The 23,974-nt window shown below is 41.6% G+C and overlaps 1 pseudogene; it reads left to right on the forward strand.

Moving 5' to 3' along the window:
- The first annotated feature begins 6,094 nt into the window (after positions 1 to 6,094).
- On the forward strand, positions 6,095 to 8,945 carry LOC147884573 (uncharacterized; annotated as a pseudogene).
- Positions 8,946 to 23,974: the final 15,029 nt, after the last annotated feature.

The raw sequence follows: 23,974 nt of genomic DNA on the forward strand, positions 1-23,974 counted from the left end.
AGGTTTTCCATTCTGATTCCTCATCGAAGATTACATCTTTGGAGATAATTACTTTGCGGTTGATGGGATCATACAATTTGTATGCTTTGCTTTCTTCACTGTAGCCAACCATGATGCATTTGCGTGACTTCGCATCCAATTTCCTGCGATGATCATCATGTATGTGGGCATATGCTATGCAACCAAATATGCGGAGATGCCCAATGCGTGGCTTGTGTCCAGTGAATGCTTCATAAGGAGTCATACCTTGTATCGGTTCGGTAGGAAGCCGATTAAGCAAGTAGTTAGCTGTAGCTATTGGTTCTGCCCAATACTGATTCGAAAGATGCTTTTCACTAAGCATTGCTCTAGCATTGTCTGCTAAAGTCGCATTCTTCCTTTCAGCTCTTGCATTCTGCTGAGGAGTATCTGCACATGTGAACTATCTTCGTATGCTGTGATTTTCGCAAAAGTTCATGAATGCTGAAGACATGTATTCACCTCCTCTGTCTGATCTCATGACCTTGATCTTTCTGCTTGTTTGGTTTTCTACCATGGCTTTGAATTCTTGAAATCTGGCAAACACTTCAGATTTCTCTTTCAGAAAGTAGACCCAACAATATCTACTGTAGTCGTCGATGAAGGTTAAGTAATAAAGTGAACCATTGATGCTGCGGGTTTGGGCATAACCCCATACATCTGTATGAATCAAATCAAGAATACCTTGTGCACGAGAGGTACTTCTGACAAAGTTGGTTCGCTTTTGTTTGCCGAAGCAGCATGCTTCACAAACCTTTCCAAGAAACTATAGCTTCGGAATCCCAATTGCCATATTCTGATTCCTAAGATCTAACAAGTACTTGAAGTTGACATGACCATATCTCTTGTGCCATTTTGCAGATAGTGGCATCTGTTGCATTTGAGCTAACATGGCATGCTTATCTAGTACTATAGCTAGCATCCTGTATAAGCGTCCTTCCTTGACACCTTTTGCTACTAGCTGACCTCTTTTGGATTTGTCTCTGATAGTGCATTCATCACCGTCGAAGATGACTTTGTAGTTGTGTTCCGTCATTTGACCTACTGACAAAAGGTTCTTGTTGAGCTTCGGAAGATAGAGCACATCTTTGACTAATCCTTTTGTACCAGTGAAATTGTTCATAGGGATAACACCTGTCCCTTGAACTGGATTCGGTGTATTGTCTACTGTGTAGATGACATTCTTTTGTCCTTCTAATGGCTTCATTTCTATGAACCATTCCTGATGATTTGTCATATGAGATGATGCACCGCTGTCGATGTACCAAGGATCCTGTTCCACTTGGTCGACTTGATAGCTGAAATCCTCTTTGGGATTGAAATCAGTGTCTAGGTGCATTGTATCAGGCTGATGCAATTCCTCACTTGCAAGAAACATATTGCCATGTTCATTTGCAAAATGACTATGACTAGAATGTCCACCACGATGATTTTCTCTTCCTTGAGAATTCCCTCGATTGCTACTGGATTGATCGCCTTGGTCATACTGCTTCTTGCAGCAATCTCTTTCGTAGTGACCAAAACTTGTGACAGTAGTTGCACTGGATGTTTGACACATTGGTGGATGCATTCCGCTGTCCTTGGAATCTTCCTCGATTGGAATGATTTCCTCTTTGCTGATTTTGATGTTGCTGAGGATGATGCTGATGCTTATGCTGATTCTGACTTTGATTTTGTTGATGATGACCACTTTTCTGATATGATCTACCTCTGCTTCTACCTTTGCCTCGGCTTCTATCTGAAGCTGTGAAAGCCTGATCATTAGAATGTCCTTTACGTGCTTGAATAGCCTGAGTCTTGAGTTCTTCACACCAAGTAGAACTGACTAAAGTTCTTCCAGTGTTGGAATTTGCTGTTGGATGGCAATACTCTGGACTAGATTCTCATATCCTTCTCCTGGTCCATTCAGGATTACTTGAACCATTTCTGTGGGATTCATAGTCTCTCCTGCTGCTGCACTGCTGCAAGTTGATTGTTGTAGTTTTTGATGCAGAGTACATAAGCATGACCGGTTTCACTATTGTTGCAGAAACTCTGGTTGATCTGGTTTCTTAGGGTGAGAATCCTGGATGTGTTCTTGGACTCGTAGAGAGCTGCGAACATATCCCATGCTTCTTTTGATGTCTTGACTGTGTTGAGCTGCCCGAGCTCAAGCAGAATGGGATAAGAAAGACAAGTATGCCTATCACCTAATCAAGCAGAATGTGCAAGATGTCATGGAGATGAGGAGAGAGGGCACAGCTAGAGAGCACACCACAAATGACTAACTGTACACCAGATTTAGTTGAAAAATAGAATATATACAAACCCTTTTAGGGTTAGGGTTAGGGGATCTAACCCTTTCCTTTATAGCACTCTATAAGGTTAGTGCTATGCACATATGATCACGTGATGGTGCTATGCACACACGATCACATGATGTTGAGCGTGAACTCTCAACACAAAGTACCATGTACAAAATGACAATCGAAAGGTCTGGACTAATCAATGCTCCTAACATCCACACACAAAAAAAAAATGCCTCACCACACTATCATCACGTGATTGGAATGAAGAGGCAAGACTAGTGCTTAAGTGCTAGTAGGCGCACCACTCCACCACATCATTTGCATGCCTAAAGTGAGAAGCGGCATGGTGCAACTGGTGCCATCACAAAGCACACTTCATGCAAGAACCTGCTCTGTCATGCTCTCTCTTACCGTGCCCTGTCTCAAAGTAGCTTCACATCATCAGGATGCCTATCTCACGGTACCATCTGGTAAACTAGTAAAACTACGTAGCATACTTGAATTGTCCACCACATCCATCAGACCATATCCAACATTGCTGCCACATGACCCCCCTGGGGCGCCAACTCCCTTTACTAAGGATAACTATCAAAATATTGAGTACGAGAATAATGTTAAAATATGACATGAATAAAATTTAGTGAAACTAGCATGGTTGTGTTGTACAATAGAAGAGCTTCAAATATGTCTTTATATCTTGAAATTCTGATAACACATGAGAAAGTTACATTGGTTTGAAAGCAATATGGTCTTGGTCTTATAATTCCTTGGCATGAGGAAGGTAAGCATGAGGTGTCCCTTCTTTATTCTTAGCCATGGAGGGATGTTGTAATTGAGTAACACAATTGGCCATGTTGACCAAGATGTTGAGCGTAACCCAAAAGGATTGACCACATCCATCACTAGCCTATCGGTAGATCAATGTGTGGCATTCCATGTCATCAAATCTGCCATGGACCTACACCTGAACATATGTTGTATTCTTGGAATGATAGGAAAGTATCTCAATACTTTAACAAGGACAATCGAGTCTCGGGATGAGAGGAAAGTGCCCCACATTCTAGACAAGATATCTTATATTTATGCTCGTGGCACAAGAGAACACAATCATTAGGGCAAGCATGGATACTATTGTAATCCATCCCCACTCTCGTTATCATGTTCTTTGCCTCATCCCTACATGAAGTCATGCTATTTGGTGTAGGAAACATCTTAAGGAGCAACATGTATTTGTCTAACTATATGAACATTAACCAATAACAACAAACCCAAAAAGAAACATCCATTTTGTTGTCATACAAACATGAATCCATGATCCAAATTCACTAACCTCAATAAACCAGAGACAATACTGTTTGACTAGGTATATGTGGCTTGAAAATTTAGGATTGAATTGTAGTACCCTCAATAAATGCAAGACACTAGTGTTTGACCATCCATATGGGGCTTGCAAAATGACGATCAAAAGGGAGGCTTGCAGGTTTGACATCGGAGCACCATCATACAAGGGTGTTGACTACAACTCAGTGCAAATGTTCTTGGACTCAAACATCTCTACATGTGCACCTAAAATCCATTCCCTCATCTACCATATTAGGGACATTGTCCTCCTCTTGCACATCAACCTCGTAGCTGGCATCCCAATCCCCTTGTTCTAATGCCGGTCCATCCATCTCCCTAGATAACCTTGCAACTCATCTAAATAATTTGAATTGCATGTCCAATTCTGGTGCAAGTCGTGGAGCACTCGGACCCGCCCCATCATCCTCATCCGCCATCCATATATGTCTTTTTCAAATGAAATACATGAGGATGTGGATATATGCTTCACTTATAAGTGAAATTGCTACTACACATGGGTTAGGTTTTGATGCTTTTCCCCCATTTCTTTACATTACTTAGCCCCAATATTTGAATTTGAATAGGCATGGGCATGGGACACATGGTGGTTTGCAATTTTGTTGATATGGACATCAGTATGGGCATTGGTTTAGCCATCAGTATGTATGTCAATGGGCATGGTTTAGTCATTGGTATGTCCTTTGGTATGCTCCGATGGACATACCAATGGACATATTCATGGTCATACCGACTCTATAAACTTGTATTTAAAAATTTACAATGTAAATTTACATCAGGCCCCAAAAGAACTTTCACTTGCAAGTGTTCTCATGGTGAAGATTTTTTCTTTTGTCAACAGATACAACACATTTAAGATGAAAATAACAATGCATTCATGGTGAAAGGAAATATAAAATCCTTCTACATGGTAAAAAAATCATTTTGTAGCATTGATTTGATTAAGGGCTGCATTGTTGGCCAAGTCAATCAGGCAAAACAAGTCTATCTCAATTTTTATTCCTAGCTTTCCCACATCATTAGGATCTATACTACCTAAAAGTAACCCTTCAACTTGATCTTCAATAATAGCACACGATTGATGATCCTCGTGTTCATCCATGATGTGGTGGTCCTCACTCCCATCTCTTGCCATGCTATTTTCTCCATACTCTTCTCCCATATTGCTATCTTCCACATCCATGTATTCCATTCACATTTTCATGTTTGCATTAATGCACAATTCACATGTGCTATTTTGGTTCCCAGGTAGGGTGAATATGTCCTTTTCATATTGGTAACCGGCCCACTTAACCGATAAACCAGCTTCAAATAACCATCAGTTGTATTCATACTACCAGTGGTAATCACAAAATTGTAGTCAAGTTTTGCAATTTCCTCTTCATGATTTTAACTCATGGGGGAGGGAGAGTCATCAAGTAAGGATGGCCATGTCTTAAAAGCACACACAATTCTCACATTCTTTTAAAAAAATTATGAAGTCAGAAGATCATGCTCGATATATTAGATAGTAACTTTGTCATTACAAAAAGGGATATCAAAGTGCATCGACTTTGCTCCATATAAAAACCATCCAATCTGGAGAAACTACTTTTTACTGTTGAGATATCAAGCTCTAGCCCCGATGTATCTCCTGGGTGACTATCGTGTATGTCACTGCCTATGTTGGTTGTACTCTTGGCATAGTTAGACTGCCATGTATGTTTTGGTTTGGGTTCACATATGAACCGCGTATTCTAGGATTTGACATATAGGGTATACCCCTCTCCTATTGTATTGTTGTGTGCTATTTTCAAGTAAGTCAAGATAAGCTTCAATCTCCACATCTTGTGTCCTCTCTCTTGTGTATGTTGTGAAGAAGCTGCAATCGAGATCCTCCCTCTCTTCCGTAATATTTACATGGTATCAGAGCTTGGTTCGTGGTGAGGAGCTCAAGTAGCAAGTAGAGGTCCCGATACCTTGGTAAGAGGATCTGTGCCTCCTTTCATTTTGGACGCTAGGGAGCATATCTCTGTAGGTACACAGTTGTGAGTGCAAGATGCACTGTCACTGATTTAGACACCCTATGGTGTGAAGCTCGAGTGCATTACCCTGAGAAAAACGCAATTCAGGGCCATTTCGGGATCCATTTTGGCATCGCAAAGTTTCAAGAGGCACTCAGGAGAAGTGGCTGTTTTTTGACTGTGTATGCCGTATTTTCGCCTGTGTGCGATTTGTGATAGAGAGACTATTGTGTGACACTAGTATAGATATTTTGAGAAACACAGGCCAATTTGGGTTGCTGTGTTTATGCATATTCATCACTTGAAGTGACTCGTGGTTGCTTTCCACTACCCCTGTAAGGCTGTTTACAGAAGTGTTGCTATTTGCCCTTGTGAGGCATTTGCTGTGTTTACAGGTTGCAGTTACAGTAGTTCATGATTTGCAAAATGTCTGATAATCTATCTACCATTGTCAGTGAGAAGCTTGACAAGAATAACTTCCAAGCATGGAAGTTCAGGATGACAAACTTCCTCATGGGAAAGGGAGTTTGGAAGTACATCAGTGGGGAAAGTGTAGAACCAGTCTTGGGAGCTACTTCCACTCCTGTTGAGTTAAAGGCCTTTAAAGAATGGCATAAAAAAGCCAAGAAATGCTTGTATTGGTTGTTTGTCAATATTTCAGATTCCATGATTGTGCATATACAGGATGTAGATATGCCTAAGGAGGCATGGGATACATTGGTGAAGCTGTATAGCACGAATACATATGCACAAATGATGCATCTTAAGCACGAGTTGCACAATGTGCAAAGGAAAAATCTGAGTATAAATGAGTACTCCTTAAAGGTGAAAGGTCTTGCAAATTCTCTTGGCTCAATTGGAGCACCTATTGATGATGAGGACTAAGTGTCTGTGACCTTGAATGGTCTTGGGAAGGATTATGCATAGTTTTGAACATCCATTGGAGTCCATGAAACATTTCTTGATTTTTAGGAACCTATTGCTCTCTTGTTGAGTGAAGAGCAAAAGAATGGTGGTTCAGCCACATCAACTTCTCAAGAGTCTGCCTTCTACTCAAATACAAGTAGAGGCAGGGATAGAGGAAGAGGCCGTTTTGGTGGCCACATAGGAAATCAGAATCAATAGCAACAATAGGAAAACCAATCCTATGGAGGAGGATGTGGTAGTTCTAGAGGTAGGGGGAGCCAAAGAGGCTGTGGTTCATGGCCAAGGAACCAGCAAGTAGATAGCAGCACAAAATGCTATTATTGTGGGAAACCTAGACACAACGAGAAGACGTGCTATAAAAAGCAAAATGACATCAAAAGTGGGAAGTTGCAGCAAAGCAACTATGCATCATCAAGCGGGCATGGTGATGACAGAAATGAGCACCTTTTTGTGATGCAGCATATGGTTAACTCCATAACAGGAGATGTTGCAGCTTGCAGTGATGTTTGGTATGTTGATTCAAGTGCTTCTAACCACATGACCAATCATGGTGACTGGTTTCGTGATGTCAAAAATTTGAATGAGCCAAGTTATGTTAAAACAGGTGATGATACTGTGCATCCAATTATGCAGGTTGGTAAAGTGCCATTGGCTATGCAGGATGGCAAAACGAAGTACTTCACAGATGTACTTCATGTTCTAAACATCACCAAGAACCTAGTTTCACTTGGCCAAATGGTTGAGCAAGATCTGCAAGTCAGATTTAATCCTAATGGATGCTTTGTTGAGGACTTGAAAAATAAGTGTCGCTTGGTTGCAAAAGGCAACAAAAATGGCAAAATGTTTACCTTGGATGTGGATATGCCTGAGGTGAAAGCTGCTATGTTTGCACATGGGAGAGGTGTCATTGCAGATATTGAGATATGGCACAATCGCATTGGGCATGCGAAAATACAAAGGCTAAAATCTATGCAAACGAAAAACATTGTTGCAGGTTTGCATAAATTTAGAGTTGATGGAATGCAAAAGGTATGTGAAGCATGCCAAATGGGCAAGCAAGCCAGACATGCATTTCTAAAGAATGCTTAAGTGAGCAGAAGACCTTTGGAAGTGATCCACTCAGATGTGTGGACAACCAAAACTGCTTCTATTGGTGGATGCCATTACTATGTGACCTTTATTGATGACTACACTAGGAAGGTGTGGATTTATTTTATGAAGCACAAAAGTGAAGTGTTCAGCCCCCGCGGGGCTCACCGTGGGTGTTGTATGGTACCACGTCAGTGTAAGGAAGGGGGTCTTGAAAGGGAGTGGGAGTACATTTTATGAAGCATGATCCTTAAATAGGGGGTATATAGGGGAGTTTTTCACATGTTTAGTGTAGGCAGGTGACATCTCCACTTTAGTAATAGTGAATTCCTTGTGGTTCAGCCACTTCAACGCTTTTAAGGCCATGGTTGAAAAAGTGAAAGGTGTGCATATTAAGGTGCTAAGATTTGATGGAGGGGGAGAGTACTTTTCAAAAGAATTCAGTGAATATCTAAAAGAACAGGGAATTCAAAGGAAGTACTCATGTAGGTCTACCCCTCAGCAGAATCGGGTTGCAGAAAGGAAGAACAAGCATATTGTAGAAGTAGGACGAGCGATCCTAAATGAGAAAAATATGCCTGACTATTTTTGGGCTCAAGCAGTAGCAACTGCTATTTATATTATGAACAAAACTCCCACTGTAGCTATCCATGCCATGATGCCCGAAGAAATGTATACATGTAAGAAACCATATATTTCTCACTTGAAGGTATTTGGTTGCATAGCTTATGTTCATGTTCCTGATGAGAAAAGAACAAAGCTAGATCCAAAGGCAGAAAAATCAATCTTTATTGGATATGCTCTGCACCAGAAAGGGTATCGTAGTTATAACCCTTCCACTCGCAAAATGCAAGTGAGAAGAGATGTTGTTTTTTATGAAATGAGCAGTTGGTATGCACCAATTGCAGTGTTAGCAGATGCAAATGCAGGAAATGGGAATGCTATAGAAAATGTAGAGCAGCAATCTCAAGCCTTGAGTGGACCTGGAGACTCCTCTACTAGTGGATCTAATGCATGGACAGGGAGATTGAGATCTAGTGAATCGCCACATGGTAGTCCTGATGGTGTTGTGCAGGTATCACGCAAGGGAAAGGAAAAGGTGGACCATGCTCTAATGTTTGAAGTTTCAGCTGTTAGCTCTCATGTTGATGGAGAGTCAAGTGGCTCTGTAATGAGCTTTGATGAGGAACTTGGGATTCCTTTTGTTGTTACACCTGGTGCAAAAAAAGGTTCTAGAGGAACCAGAGCCCACATGCTTTGAGGATGCAGCAGGGCATAAAAATTGGGAAGCAGCTATGGATGAAGAGATGGCTGCCTTGGATGCAAACCACACTTGGGATTTGATGCCTTTGCCTCATGATAAGAAGGCTATTAGCTGCAAGTGGGTTTGCAAAGTAAAGCACAATGCTGATGGTCTGTGAGCAAGTACAAGGCAAGATTGGTTGCCAAGGGTTTTGGATAGACATATGGAATTGATTATGAGGAAACCTTCAGCCCGGTTGCAAGGATGCTAACCGTGAGAGCAGTAATTGCAATGGCTGTTATAAAAAGATGGTCTTTGCATCATATGGATGTGAACAATGCCTTCTTGCATGGTGATTTGCAAGAAGAGGTGTATATGGTGCAGCCAGAAGGTCATGAGGATGATGCACATCCCACTTTTGTACGCAGGTTGCGCAAAGCCTTGTATGGCTTAAAACAGGCATCCAGGGCATGGTCGGACAAGATAAGGCCATAACTTGTCACTATCGGATTTCAGATATTCCAATGCAAACTTTTCACTTTATGTGAAAAGGACAGATAGGGGGATTGTGCTTGTAGTCATCTATGTTGATGACTTGATCATTACAGGTGATAGTGATGCAGACATTAATGAAGTGAAGCTGCTTTTGAAGCAAAAATTTGAGATGAACGATTTGGGAGAGCTGCATTACATCTTGGGCATTGAGGTTATTAGATTCCCAAGTGGGATATAAATGTTGCAAAGACAATATGATTTGGACATGCTGTCCAAATATGGGATGACAAGCTGTAAGCCTATTTCTATTCCATTGGAGCAAAATGTGAAGCTAGTGCAGAGACAGGTGAGCTTCTTGAGAATATTACTATGTATAGGCGCATAGTAGGTAGCTTGATTTGCATGACTATTACCAGACCAGATTTGAGCTATGCTGTGGGGTTGGTGAGTCAGTTTATGCAGGTGCCGAAGAAGCCACATTTGGATGCAGCTAGATGCATACTGCAGTATGTGCAGTCCACACTGCATTATGGACTGTTTTATGAAGCTGGGTGTGCATTACAGGTACATGGGTACACATATGCTGACTGGGCTAGTAGTGTCTCAAACAGGAGATCTACTAGTGGTTTTATGTTTTCCCTTGGGAGCGTTGCCGTCAATTAGAGCAGCAAGAAGCAGCCGACAGTTTCCTTGTCAAGCACTGAGGTTGAGTATAGGGGTGCAGCTATGGCTGCATGTGAGGTAGTTTGGTTACGGAAGCTACTTGTAGATATGGGACAGTCATTACATGCAGCAGTTGTCATTCATTATGACAACATTAGCAACATCATGCTTACTAATAACCCAGTTTATCATGCTAGAATGAAGCACATTGAGGTGCATTACCACTTTGTGAGGGAGAAGGTTCTAGTAGGTGAGATTGATCTTGTGTATGTCAAGACTAAGGAGCAAGTGGCTGATATTTTTACGAAGGCCTTGGGTGCCGAGAAGCTTCGCAGATTTAGGAGCTTGCTTGGTGTACTTGAGATGGATTTGAGCTTGAGGGGGAGTGTTGAGATATTAAGCCCTAGCCCTGATGTATCTCCTGAGTGACTATCATTTATATCACCGCCTATGTTGGTTGTACTCGTGGCGTAGCTAGACTACCACATATGTTTAGGTTTGGGTTCACATATAAACCACGTATTCTAGGGTTTAACGTATAGGGTATACCCCTCTCATATTGTATTGTTGCTGTGTGCTATTTTCAAGTAAGTCAAGATAAGCTTCAACCTCCACATCTTGTGTCCTCTCTCTTGTGTATGTTGTGAAGAAGCTGCAATCAAGTCTCCTCCCTCTCTCTTGCAATCTTTACATTTACAACCTCTTATAGGCCCATGGCGTGTGGGTGGATGTCATACTAGCTTTCGATGGTCCCAGTGTCACATCCTTCTTAGTAGCAGTTGGGATTTTGATCCTTTTCCCACTAGTTTCAGGCCCACGTGCATCCCCTAGACTTTTGTCTCCATGTTTAGGTGTGCCCTTGCATTTAGGCCTTCCCTTTAACTAGTCCATGACTGTCAAACCCTTTGGCCTCCTTTCTTGGGTGGGAAGTCTGTGTCGTGATTTAGCCCCTTCATCTATGATAGGGGGCATGTCTTCACATGATGCATTGTCAATCATTTCTTTGTCTTCCAGCTAGCCTGCTCCTTCCTCTATGCTTAGAAGTACACTTTGCAAAACTGGCTCTTTTAGCTTGTTGTCTTCAATGCTGCCCAATAGGTTGTGATGTCCATCTGATGACCCAACTTGTGAATTCTCAATAGTAGCTGCATGTAAAGAACATTTGAGTAAGGAGAGGAAAGAACCTTTTTGCACTAATAGTGAAGTACTATAGTACATAGAAAGCAATGCCAAAACACTTCTAGAAAAGTACAGAGAAAGCAATAAATAATAGCTTGCAAAGCAGTAACAAAGCACTGGCAAGGTTTGAGCATTCCACAAAGTAGTACCAGAGCAGAAAGCATTGCCAAAACACAAAGCAGGCACAAAGCACTGCCAAAACATCAAGGAGTACAAAAACATAGTCAAAGCTATGACAAAGCACAAAGCAATGCCAAACACAAAGTAGGCAGAAAGCACTGCAAAAATACAAACCACTGTCAAAACACAGGAAAAGCAATGCCAAAACGGAAGAAAAGCAGACCCAAAGCGTAGGAAAAGCAATTTCAAAGCACATGAATAGCAGTGCCAAAGCATAAAGTAGCACTAAAGCACACCAAAAGCACATGCATGTGGCAAATCATAGAAAAAGCAGCCATGAGATGAGAATGACACATACCAAGCAGTTCCGAAGCACATGCAAAGTAGTGCCAAACTACTTCAAAAGCACGCTCCTCTAGTCTCTTAGACTGGCAGTGTTTGGATTGTTCCTCATCAATAGTTGGAGGTTCTCTGCCATCCAAGAACTACTTTACCCACTTCGGGAATGGCCGTTGCTGTTGTGGTTTTGCAAGCTCATTCTCTTCTCTGTCTCCATCTTCATAATCCCAAGAAAATACATTTCCTGCTCTTTGGATCCCACTTGGTCCTGTTGGCATCAGGGACATACACAAAACATTCAGAGGTACCCCTTGCAACCTTGATCTCAATGTTTACACAGCTATTGGTAGGTTTTCCTGGCACAACTTGTCCTTTTTGGCTTTGTCTACTACCATGATGGCTGTATCCACCTCTTCACTAGCCTTCTCGAATATTGCCTTTGTAGCTAGAAACAATTCACAACAATTTACAAGCTCGAGCATTGTGTATGCGACAGATGTACTACATGCATGTAAATGTTTCACAGGTGAGCAGCCGAGACCACGCAAGTTGTGTGAGATGGAATGCACACTTAATGCACCCTTCCCAAGCCTAGGGGCACTAAAAATCTCTTTATGCACCGTGTCTTCTAAAGGGATAGTTGAAACTTTGCTATTCGCCAGGAATCTCTCAATTTTATGCTCCAGCTTGCCTTGTTGTTGGACGAAGCACACCACGCTTTCAACAAATTCAGCCCACTTAACTATGTTTTCCTACTTTGTGGGCACATTCCTGGTTGCTCTGTAATGTTCAAGGGAAAATCACCTTGAAAGTGCAACCGCAAATTCGTTGTTAGGGGAAGCCTCTTGGTATACCCGATTGTGCAAATCCAAAGCTTGTTATAGAAACATAGGTTCACGAATCGATTTGGCCTTCACTGTAGGCCTTCATCTTCAGATTCTCACAGGACACAAGTGAGCCACTACCATTTTGGGAGGTCCTCGTCTGTGAGCCTACGTGGGTTCTTTCCAGTCAGACTCAGCCCATGCATCTCATTAAAATCCAAGGCCATACTACAAAACCGCTTTTGTGGCAGCTCTGTTGATGAGCGAGACATGATAAGGGAGACAAAACAATAGAGAAAAGTGTCATGAGAAAGAGATAGAGAGAGCTCAAGATAGGGAGAAAACTAGAAGGTCGGTGATCAAAAGCGAGAGAGAGAGAGAGAGAGAGAGAGAGAGAGAGAATTTGGATGATCACGAGCTGGGAGTGAGGACATGCCCTTCACTTGGCCATTTCAAGGTTCAACTGGAGATTTAATGATTCCTTTTTGGAAACTACCATTTGAACTCGACATTTCAATCATGCGAGTTGTGTGCCCCCAAGCACTCTTCATGCATGCCTCCTTGAACTTGGTGTAGAAATAATATGCCGAGTTCGTGGTGTGCATCTCCGGTTTGTATAGGCGATCGGTTTACGTTTGAGTCCAGTACTAAATATTTGTCAAATTTTGGGTCCACAAAATCTTCTTTTCCTTAAGATGTTGAGCTACTACAGTGAGACAATAATCCTCCATAATTTGAAATGTAGTTTGTATATTTATACACAAAACATATTCTCTATCACCAACAAAAAACGTGGGGAGGATAGGAACATGATTGAACTTAGGATCCTCCACATTTGAAGGATCTTGGAGACTGGAAACCACTTCCGAGGCTTCTCTTCTCTCTCCTTCAATGTCATCCATATCAATTAAAACATGTTATGCTGCTATATCAATTTCTTCAATGACCTCTTGTCCATCTTTGTCTATCCTTTTAGCATCAGTCGTACTCTCCTCCCCAAGTTCTTGCTTGTCCTCCTCTTCTCCTTCAAATAATAGATGCATGTAAGAAACAAACCCATGAATATATTTTACCAAACAACAGTTTCTAGCATGGATGGAGCACTTCACATGTCTCTTTTTCTTGCTCTCTGGAACCTTAGCAATATCTCTATTTAACTTCACAAGGTCATCTATTGCAGTTCGGATATCTTCGTGTACATACTGAGCCCCGTCGATCATTATTGCATCCCTAGTAGCATCTTCCATGAATTGCCCCTCTATATCTTTGACACTATGGCATAAGGATCCCAACATATCAACCATGGACAAACAACACCCCCATGTACCTGTAATGCATACCTAGCTTCATAAAACAATCCATAATGCAATGTGGACTTCACATACCGCAGTATGCATCTAGCTGCATCCAAATGTGGCTTCCTCAGTGCCTGCATAAACTGACTCACCAACCCCATAGCATAGCTCAAATCTGGTGTGGTGATAGTCATGTAAATCAAGCTACCTACTATGCCCCTGTACATAGTAATATCTTCAAGAAGCTCGCCTACCTCTGCACTGAGCTTCACATTCTACTCCAATGGAATAGAAATAGGTTACAGCCTGTCATCCCATATTTGGACAGCATGTCCAGACCTTATTGCCTCTGCAACAGCCATATCCTACTCGGGGATATAATAACCTCAATGCCCAAGAAGTTACGCAGCTCTCAAAAATCCTTCATCTCAAATTTTTGCTTTAAAAGCAGCTTCACTTCATTAATATTTGCATCACTATCACCTGTAATAATCAAGTCATCAACATAGATGACTACAAGCACAATCCCCCTGTTTGTCCTTTTCACATAAAGTGAAAAATATGAATTGGAAATCTGAAATCCAATAGTGACAAGATATTGCTCTGTCTTGTGTGACCATGCCCTGGGTACCTGTTTTAAGCCATACAAGTCTTTTCTCCACCTGCATACAAAATCGAGGTGTGCATCATCCTCATAACCTTCTAGCTGCATCATATACACCTCTTCCTACAAATCACCATGCAAGAAGGCATTTTTCACATCCATTTGATGCAAAGACCATCCTTTTACAGTAGCCATAGCAATTACTGCTCTCACAGTTGCCATCCTTGCAACCAAGCTGAAGGTTTCCTCATAATCAGTTCCATATGTCTGTGCAAAACCTTTGGCAACCAATCTTGCCTTGTACCTACTAACAGACCCATCAGCATTGTGCTTTACTTTGTAAACCCACTTGCAGCTTCTTATCATGAGGCAAAGGCATCAAATCCCAAGTGTGGTTTGCATCCAAGGTAGCCATCTCTTCATCCATAGCTGCTTCCTAATTTTTATGCCCTGATGCATCCTCAAAGCATGTGGGCTCTGGTTCCTCTAGAACCTTGACCATATACACATAGTGATGTGCTGTATACCCATCATATCTCAGCCTATCAACCGGATACTTAACACAAGTGAACCTACATACAACTGGATCACTTGCAGGAGTCTTTAAATCATGCCTGCTTTTTCTTGCACTAGGTGTAACAACAGAAGGAATCCCAAGTTCCTCATCAAGGCTCATTTTAGAGCCATTTGACTCTCCATCAACATGAGAGCTACCAGCTGAAACATCAAACACTCGAGCAAGGTCCACCTTTTCTTGTCCCTTATGTGATACCTGGACAACACTATCAGAACTACCATGTGATGATTCACTAGATCTCAATCTCCATGTCCATGCATTGAATCCACTAGTAGAGGACTCTCTGGGTCCACTCAAGGCTTGAGATTGCTGCTCTGCATTTGCTATAACATTCCCATTTCCTGCATCTGCATCTCCTACCATAACAATTGGTGCATACCAACTACTCATTTCATCAAAAACAACATCTTTGCTCACTTGCATTTTGCTAGTAGAAGGGTTATAACAACAATACCCTTTCTGGTGCAGAGCATATCCAATAAAGATGCATTTTTCTACCTTTGGTTCCAGCTTTGCTCTTTTTTCATCAAGAACATGAACATAAGGCCAGTTTTGACGGATTTATTGCCAACACTCATGCCTTGAAAGATGCTCATGGATGAGCCAAACGAGCAAGGGAAAACAGAGAGAGAGAGAGAGAGAGAGAGAGAGAGAGAGAGAGAGAGGATGAATAAAACAATAGAGAGGCATGGTTAGACTACCGAGTAAGGGAAAAGAGAGAGAGAGAGAGAGGGAGAGAGAGAGAGAGATACTTGTTCAAAAATTTCGAAGAACTCCAGACTGCTATCATGAGAGAGGGAGAGAGAGAGAGAGCGATAGAGATTTGCAGGCGAGGAGAAGAACAAGAAGAACATGCATAGAGAGAGAGACATGCGAGTGGGAGAGAATAACCATAGCCTCTTGGGCTCCCTCTGCCTCTAGAACTACCATGTCCTCCTCCATAGGATTGGTTTTCCTGTTGTTGCTGCTAGTTCTGATTTCCTGTGCGGCCACCAAACCGGCCTCTTCCTCTACCTCTGCCTCTACATGTATTTGAGTAGAAAGTAGACTCTTGAGAAGTTGAGGTAGCTGAACCACCATTCCTTTGCTCTTCACTCAGCAAGAGAGCAATAAGTTCCTGAAAATCAGGAAATGTTCCACAGACTCCAATGGATGTCCGAAACTGTGCATAATCCTTCCTAAGACCATTCAAGGTCACAGACACTAAGTCCTCATGATCAACAGGTGCTCCAATGGAGCCAAGAGAATCTGCAAGGCCTTTCACATTCAAGGAATACTCATTTATATTTAGATTTTTCCTTTGCACATTGTGCAACTCTTGCTTGAGCTGCATCTTTCGTGCGTTGGTATTTGTGCTATACAGCTTCAGCAATGTATCCCATGCCTCCTTAGGCATCTCTACATCCTCTATATGCACAATCATGGAATCTGAAATACTGACAAACAACCAATACAAGCATTTCCTAGCTTTTTCATGCCATTCTTTAAAGGCCTTTAATTCAGCAGGAGTGGAATCAACACCCAAGACGCATTCTAGAGTTTCACCACTAATGTACTCCCAAACTCCCTTTTCCATAAGGAAGTTTGTCATCCTGAACTTCCATGCTTGGAAGTTTTTCTTGTCAAGCTTCTCACTAACAATGGTAGACAGATTCTCAGACATTTTACAAATCACGAACTGCAACAGCAACCTGTAAACACATCAAATGCCTCACAAGGGCAAATAGCAAAACTTCTGCAAACAACCTCAGAGGGGCAGTGGCAAGCAACCACGAGTCACTTCACGTGACAAATATGCATAAACATAGCAACCCAAAGTGGCCTGCATTTCTCAGAATCTCTACATCGGTGTCACATAGCAACCTGTCTATCTCAAATCACACATAGGCGAAAATACGGCATACACTATCAAAAACTGCCACTTCTCCTGAGTGCCTCCGAAAACTTTGCGATGCCAAAACGGACCCCAAAACGGCCCTGAACCGTGATTTTGACTAGGAGGCATCGAAATCAGTGACAGTGCACCTTGCACTCATGACTGTGTACCTGTAGAGATATGCTCTCCAGCGTCCAAAATGAAAGGAGGCGTAGATCCTCTTACTAGGGGATCGCGACCTCTACTTGTTGCTTGAGCTCCTCACCATGAACCAAGCTCTGATACCATGTAAAGAATGTGGGAGAGAGGGAGGAGACTCGATTGCAGCTTCACAACATACACAAGAGAGGAGACTCGAGATGTGGAAGCTGAAGCTTATCTTCACTTAGTTGAAAATAGCACACAATAACAATATAATAGAAGAGGGGTATACCCTATATGTCAAACCCTAGAATACATGGTTCATATGTGAACCCAAACCAAAACATATGTGGCAGTATAACTACACCACGAGTAGAACCAACATAGGCAGTGACATAAATGATAGTCACCCAGGAGATATATCGGGGCTAGTGCTGGATATCTCAATAGTGGCATCCATGCATTGTCCCTCGGTTTTATACATTTCTTAACTTTGTTCCTACCACATAAAATCTGCTCTTCTCCTCTTCTTCTTCATTTTTGCACTCCTCTGCAAGTGCGCCTTCCCTTACCTCTTGCTCCCCACAACTTCAGGACGGGAAAAGGCTCTTTGTATGGCCAAAAACCACCCCTCCTAGTGTTGTGGTGATCATGTTACTCATCTTCACAACGTGAAGAGTCTCTTCGTAGGGCCAAAAAATGCCCCTCCTCGTGTTGTGGTGATCGTCCTCTGAATAAACACACTGTGGAATCTAGGTTTGCCACTTGATGATTATAGCAACAGGTGTGAGTAGTGTGAATTTGGATTGTAGGTTTGCAAGGTTATGATAGTATGTTATTTGAGGGTCTAATCTAGTACATGGTAGGTGATTGTGATTACTATTTATAATGGGTTTCACTCGACTAACTCATTTACTCGACTTTCACATCATTCTTCATCATCCTACTTCAATAAATTTTCTAGAGCAACTGCTTTAAGACTGAGCATCTGTTATCCATTCTGTTGTAAGATAATTATATCCAATGTTCACATTTCAACTTTTTGGAGATAGAATCAGTGCAACATGAAGAGGTTGTTCCTATTGTCTTTAGCGAGTTGTATCATGTTGTGATGATGGGAAGATCAATGCAATGCAAGGATGGTCTCCACCTGGGGTTGTTAGGTCTCCTCTCGTGTGGTGGTGATTTCTTGATGATACTATTGTGAGAAGATCACTAAAACATGAGGAGGGTATCCACTTGGTCTCTCGGGCTCCTCATCTCCCGATGCAGTTCACCCTCTGAACGACTTGTTTAAATGCGTTAAGGAAGCTAGGTGAGGATGGAGTTGCAAGAGAGTCTTTGAAGGCAAAGGTGGGAGCATCATCTGAAGCTCCAAGAGCTTCAAATGAAACAAGAAAGGTTGCGGTCGAGGCAAGAAGTGTTGAGAGAGCTCTTGTTAAAAGAAATCAACTTGCCATTAGGGAAATTAGGCAATCCAATGTGTCTACATTGGAACTTCTTGTCCCCTCGTTTCATGTGTAGATTAATATGTGGAATAGGAGGCATTTTTTTCCTTTTGATGTTGAGGAGATTCTTGTTCTCTCAAATGTACATAAAGAAGTAAACGATAGAGTCATGTAGGTAGCTCTCAGCTTCGCATTGTCCCTCATTATCTCTTGATGGTTGGCAAACATTTTTTATTTGGCAATAGTTTCTTTGTCTTTAAAAAGCTAATGTGATGTAGTTTATCTATGTAGCCTTGTAATATCCAAACTGCCTCTTGATATTCAAGAAAGGGTTTTTCAAATGGATTTTCTTCTTGTAGCTATTCTTTGTAGAACGCATACTTCAATCCTTGACATGGTAAATTGGTTTCATTCAGTCAACCTGAACTTTGTGTGAATATTTTTCATGGCCTACCATGAGGAGTAAGTACTTCAACAAATACTTCTTATACGCTTGAAATAGGTTCTCCAAAAATTCTCACTGTCCCTTTATTTTGTAGTGCCCACTGGAGTCTGCTCCTCTATGATGTCAAAGACAAACGATGTTACTTAGCCAACTCTGATGTTGGCACCCATGTCACATTAGTAGAGTGAGCACAAATCATGTTTGGAGCCACACACACACACACATATGGGTAATTGTAAATTGGCATGCATATCACTTAGAAAGTTGATAATAGCCTTCGAGGTCATCGCCCAAGAGTTGGACCTATTAGAATCGACAATGACTGTAAGGGTCAGAGTTCTACTGTAGCAAGATGGCCATAGCTACAATTGGAGAGTGGCCTTCAATGCGTTGTTATTATTGCTGCTCTCAATTTTTAGATTGCTACCCGGAGATATATGTATCAAGTTTGTTTTGTTGATAAAATTGTTTTCATTGCTTGGTTTATAGGATCTCTTAAGTTGCGTTTTGCATTTCCTACAGCTTCCAGCATTATGAGGCTATGACGAGCTTGATTTGCAGTTGTTCAAAGAATAGTGCATTAAGGAGTTCATCAATCGTGTGGAAGATTGAACTTCTGAGGCCCCCTTGCTTTTGTTCCCCAACCTGGACAACAATTATGGCCACACCCTCCTCCATTTTTTGATGAAATACCTAACCTTGATTTTCTTACCACCTTCTTGTCCACTGAGATGAAGATGCCCATCTCCACATTGCTGCAAGGATGTCCGACCATTTGGGTAGACCTATCCAATTGGATGAATGGGCGACTTCCTACACCAAGGGGCCAGGGCCAGGCCAAGCAATCTCTAGAGCCAACCCCCACATTTCATAGCAATGGCACTCAATCGAAAGGAAAACCTCTTCCTAAGGTGACATTTAACAAGTTAGGTCACTACTATGAGGGTGATGACACTAAACATGTGATACCTATCTCCTTCCATAATCACAAGGCTATGTATAAGCGAAGGATTATTTGTAGATGGGTCAGCTACCACAGAGAGAAATGCTTCCTTAAACACGGTAAAATATAGTCATGACAAGGACGGTGGATTTAGGCAAAAATTATTGGGAACACAAGCTTACGGTAGCCTTGTGGTCATATCGAATGGCCTACAAAGTTGTTGGAGAAGAGCAATGTAGAGACACAATGAGTGGAGAACAATTGCATAGAATGAAAGAGAATGAGGGCCAGATGTAGGCTACCTCTACATCCACTGTGACATCATAGATGACCTCAGACCAAAGGCCACCAAGCTTCTAGAATCTCTCCCCTATCCTCTAGAAGCATCTAGCTCCACCTAACTGCCCCTCTAGCACACACATAAGATCACAAGTGTGCCTATGGAGAGGTAAGACATTGACAAACCCCAACAAACCCCCCCTCAAGGGACTGCCTCAAGCTATGTCAAGGATACAGCTAGCACAAGGTGTCACATGCCATCTCATGGTGGTCATGGATCTATCAATGGCTCGAAGAGGTTCCATTAAGCAAAGAAGAGCAAGAGGCCGTAGTAACCATGACAATCTTGTTCAACCTCAACAAAGGACCCAACCTCTTCCAAATAGCCCGCCTCTACTATTGGGTCCACAAGCTCCCCGCCAGCCACTTGACCACCTCCGAAGATTTATTCACATATTACTTTTGGTGGCCCTACCAAGTGTTTTGTCGAACACCGCCGAGAATCCATGCTCGCCGTGAACTCATCGAATGGATGGAGAAGGCAAATGTGCTCCACTACAACGATTGATCTTCACCAATGCCACTCCTCCATCTATCCATGGGACTGGACCGACCTCAAGTCAGGGAGCATGTTAACCCTTTTGTAAAGGATTAACAGAGCTAGTAGCCCCGCCTACAGTTTTGGTTTTGCATTCTTTTGTATATATGTGGAAATGCATCATTGTTGTAAATAGCGGAGTCCATTTAATTGAAATGAGAGGAGGGAAATAGGTAAGCCTTTATTATGTTCTTGACACTACTAGAAAGAGGTCGATCCAATCATATCTCACTTTGGGTCTATTTTGACCAAGTTGGAGAATTAGGTCTAGTAGGGGAAAGTTAGGGTTAGACCATCCCTTCAAAAGGTCTTGTATAAAAGCCAAGTCTTTTGACTTTGTACTTCATTCTCTTTTTCAAGTAATATAAGCTACCCATTTCCCTCCCACTCCCTTTGAAGTGTTTGGTGTTTTGCTTGCTTGTTTCCATACAGCTTACTCCTTACACCATTCCTAATCTTCGAGTTTCTAAAGTTCTCTTTTACCATTCTACACCATCCTATTGTTGCTTCCCAAAACGAAATGATAAGCTCTTCTCACCCCTCATTTGCTTCTTTTAGGGTTTTTTTTGTTGTTTTTCAAAAACTCGATTACCTTGACCTAGTTGACACAAAGCAACAAAAAAGTATGCACTAACAACTTTGCTTGCCTGCCTCTTAGATTTCATAGGTGGAGTCTTCAAAATATCTCAATGGCAACGACAAAATATGGACGAGTTTGTAAAAAATGTTGTGGCTAATAATGTCAAAATGTAGATGTATAGAGAGGTTCTTTGCCTCGTCAACCTCACTCTTCTATCTCATGCATAGAAGTTTCTAATACTATGACTGCAAAAGGTAGTTGGAAAAGACTATAGCCCTAGCCAAAGGATCATGGGTGCTAATGCAACCCAACAAGAGGAGGAAAGCACAATCAACCAACATCTTCCTAGCATCTTGGAAGGTGAGGGTAATAGATTTAAGATTCATGGAAGGGAAAATATGTGCAAAATAAATCTTGATACAACATTGTTATATGCATCGAGCATTGTATTACAAGATTATCTAGCCTACCTTCCATGACACGAACCCAATTGTAAGTGTATATTTGGGCTGTTTGTATTCTTGTTTTTCTTTATTATTAATCAAAAGTGTACTCATCCTTGTTTCAAATATATATCCTTCATCTTATGAGCAATGGTAGCCGGTGGAGTGCATTTTGGGATTCTTCGATGTATTACATGGGGCTATAGGAGAGCTACAATATCAAGGGAGATCTGCAACACAACTAGCTAAATCCAATATATTTTTTAATGACCACTTTTACCATTTATTGAGCTATGATAACACACATGGTGTGTTGCAAAAGCAAGGTATTCCAGCATGGAACACAATTGATTGGCCTATTCCTGATGGCACAATAATAGAGGCAAATAGAGCTAAGTTGTTTGCAAAAGTTCAAAGGTCTTTAAGACCAAACGTTTGCATGCCACTCACTATCTTTGTAGAACTATTTCATGACTCTCCAATTAATGTAAGACAATGTCGACTTGTAAAGCATGAGGAAATGCAAATTTCCTAGATACTGATTGGGATAGGACAACATCCAACAATGTGTATTGTGAGGTTTTTCATAACTCAATCCAACTGAAATACATGATTACATCCCAAAATTTTATATTTTCATTTTACTACAAATGCAATAGGATGATCGGCACACAACTTGTGCCAATGGATCAAGATCATGACTCTTTTGGTCCAAAAAATGGTGTAATAGAAGTTAGAGTTACTGAGAATGGAGGTCTTCTTAGCTTTATCTCATTGGAACAATGTTGCACACTCTCTCAATTACGCGAGGACATTCTATTGAGATTTGTACATCAGGATGATAGGAGTGGTTTATTCTACTTCTGTATGATTGGTGGAAGTGGATATTGGATGAGGGTTTGGATTATAGGATGAGGACTTGGTTCCTATTTAGCGGGTGCTATCCCCCCTTGTATGGCGTGAATCACACCCTAGCCTTCCTTTGGTTGAGGCTAATAGTCAATGCTATCTTGATGTGTTGGCTCCCATTTGTGTGGTCCTCCATCATTATGACCTAATTTTAAGGATAGGAATCCTTGGAATTGTACTTTGTCCTTTCTTCCTTGCATATGCTTTTCTACATGTGGTGTGTGGTAATTCAATGGGGCTTACTTGCCTGTGGGGCTTCTTTCCTTGACTCAACTAGTTTGGGCCCACCGTGGCCAAAAAGCCCATCCTCTTATCCAATGTGTAAGCTGGTTAATGTGCTATGTTATTTATGCTTACAATCACATTTCAATAGGTGGTTCAACAAGCATATTTAAATCGATCATTTCTAGTGATTTTGTATTTTTGCATAACAAGTAATGATGACTAGTGCTGCACCCACTTGTTGCTATGATAACCCTAAAGTCCAAAGGTGGTGGAGGAAGTAGTCCAAGAGTCCAAGGTGGTAGTCTAAAAGACTAACTCCTCCGAGCTCTCTATTTCTCTTATTGAGGGAGACCAAAAGTCGAAAGGTGTTAGGAGGAGTCAAAGAGTCCAAGGTGGTAGTCCAAAAGCCTAATTCCTACGAGCTCTCTATTTCTCCTAAGCTTTCCTCCATGTCACCATGTAGGCAAGAGTTGTTGCTCGTTAATAGGTTATAGATAGATAGATCACGCAATTCTGCAGCATGTAAAAGACTTTGGCATGTAAAGATATATGAATTTATTTGTAAAGCCAATTATTACTTATTATATCGTATGTTCTCGGATTTTGCTCCCATAACTGAAATGGATCCTTGCTACTTACCAAATTCATGCACATACCAATAACACGAAATGGATCCTCATGTACATTAGCCATCCCATGCGTTTGGCTGATTCTCATCTACAATGGTGGGGTCTTCACAATACACATGATTGTCACTCAACAGAATACCTTGATTATGTTTGATTGCTATTGCACGATGCCTTTCATGTTCTCTTGTGGAGTAGAATTCCTTGCTCTTAGCATGTATTCTTGCAATGTATTGGCTTCTTGCGTGCATTTCCATAGCATGCCCTCTTTTAATGAATAATAGCTTCATGGGTGCAAAAAATGTACAATCTCATGATGGATGAAAATGCTACGGGCTTAAGGTCTCAAAAACTCCACTCCGACTACGATTGCACAAGAGGGGAGAGGAGGTGAGGGAGAAGGGAAGGAGGGGAGGGGGAGAGAGAGGTGGGAAGGGG

The sequence above is a fragment of the Dipteris shenzhenensis genome, chromosome 26 (genome assembly GCF_047967505.1).
Source record: "Dipteris shenzhenensis isolate YYH24624 ecotype China chromosome 26, Dip_SZ_1.0, whole genome shotgun sequence".
Lineage (NCBI taxonomy): Eukaryota > Viridiplantae > Streptophyta > Polypodiopsida > Gleicheniales > Dipteridaceae > Dipteris > Dipteris shenzhenensis.